This window comes from Amphimedon queenslandica, unplaced genomic scaffold (assembly GCF_000090795.2).
Source record: "Amphimedon queenslandica unplaced genomic scaffold, v1.1 AMPQUscaffold_5570_Cont22463, whole genome shotgun sequence".
In the NCBI taxonomy this organism is placed as follows: Eukaryota; Metazoa; Porifera; class Demospongiae; order Haplosclerida; family Niphatidae; genus Amphimedon; species Amphimedon queenslandica.
In genome coordinates this window covers 1-1,700 of record NW_003554130.1, presented here as the reverse complement: position 1 = coordinate 1,700, position 1,700 = coordinate 1, and the positions used below count along the sequence as shown (strand labels likewise).

The 1,700-nt window shown below is 42.8% G+C and overlaps 1 long non-coding RNA gene across 1 annotated transcript; it reads left to right on the top strand.

The window, feature by feature from the left end:
* The first annotated feature begins 959 nt into the window (after nt 1-959).
* On the top strand, nt 960-1,506 carry LOC109592332 (uncharacterized). Its single transcript, XR_002190299.1, has 2 exons — nt 960-1,038; nt 1,391-1,506. It is a non-coding gene; the product is annotated as an uncharacterized LOC109592332 (long non-coding RNA).
* Nucleotides 1,507-1,700: the final 194 nt, after the last annotated feature.

The window sequence follows — 1,700 nt, the reverse complement described above, 5'->3', positions numbered from 1 at the left end:
CGTTCGACTAACAGCAGTACAGACCAGTATGTTTCATCAGAGGAGACAAGGTTCGAACGAGTCAGTTGATGAGTATGCTTATAGGAGTTGAGGAAGTTATTCTATATATAAAAGGTTTTGAGTCTGGATTGCATAAGAAGGTGACTGGGATAGAACGGAACTTCCAGGAGTTGGTGTGTAAGGCTCGCTTTGAAGAGGCGAAGTGGAAGGAGACAAACCTTGGATGGACCATAGATACAACACTGGAGGTACCAATGAATGGTATGAACGGACACACTGGAGACGATCTCTGGCTCCTTGGCCGAGACAGGGACCGAGGGAGCGGTAGAAGGATCTGTCTCCCCCATTCATGATGCTCAACAGTTACCAGTGCTGCCGCCCTTTAAAGGAGCGAAGGAGGATGCTAAAGAAGACTCTTTTGAGGAATGGATTGACCGCCTCGAGGAAATGGGAGTATGGTGTAGATGTGACGACCATAAAAAGTTAACACAGCTTCGATTGAGGCTGGAGGGTCCCGCTTGATCCTTCTACAAGTACAAGTCTTACAGTGAGTCTGAGAAAAGGAGCTATGATGCTCTGAAACCAGCTCTTGTTAAAAGATTTACCCCTGTTCGACTGACAGCAGTACAGACCAGCAGGGGAGACAATTACGGTTTGAATGAGTCAGCTGATGAGTATATATGCTTAGGAGTTGAGGAAGTTATTATATAAAGCATATCCCCCAACCTATCATGGGACTCCAGAAGCAGAATTATTAAAGAAGAGGAGTGTTCTCTCTAATCAATCTGTTGTAGAAGGGAATTTCGAGGACTTGGTGTGTAAGGCTCACTTGAAGAGACAAAGTGGAAGGAGACAAACCTTGGGATAGAAGAAAAACCAAGGGGAAAAAAAGCCTCCAAGGAAGCCTAGTGATGACTCTGAAGAGAAATAAAGGGGGCTACAAGTGCCATCGATGTGGCAGTACACAACTCTTTATTCGTGACTGTCCATTCGAAGGATGGGGAGCAACAAAAGAAGCTAGGTCTTATTTTGTAAATGGTAGGTTCATTACATGTACTATAATCTTGTTATGTCATCACAACAAGACTATAATGTCCCACCCTATGCCTCCCCTAGCATGATTAATATTGTGTTATGTCTGTGCATATGTCACTTCACGTAATAATGCAATTACGTTTGCTAAAATCTGTATAAACATTTGTTCCCTAATTAAGATTTGTTTAGAACTTGCTCTTTGTGTGTCTTGTGAACTTTAAGATTCAAATTTAAATTTTAAATATTCGATTTTAAAATAAAATTCAATTTTAAATTTACAAGTTGTTTGTCCTAATGTTATTGTAAGGTCATGTTAACTTGTATTCCTAACTTGTATTCCTTTTCTTTTGATTAGGAGAGACTGATATAATCTGCCCTGCTAACTGTGATGGCCAGTCATGACCATGTCCACGGCTGCAGACTGCTGAACTAGAGAAACAGAAGTGGGAGGCCAGAGGAGAGGAGCTCGATGGTTAAGAGAAGAGGGAGCTGGAGGCGAAAACCTGAGCAACTGGAATACACAGTGGAGACGTCAATCTCTGGCTCCTTGGACGAGACAGGGACCAAGTGAACGGTAGAAGGATGTCTTTCCATTCATGATGCTTAACAGTTACCAGTGCTGCCGCCCTTTAAAGGAGCGAAGGAGTATGCTGAAGAAGACTCGT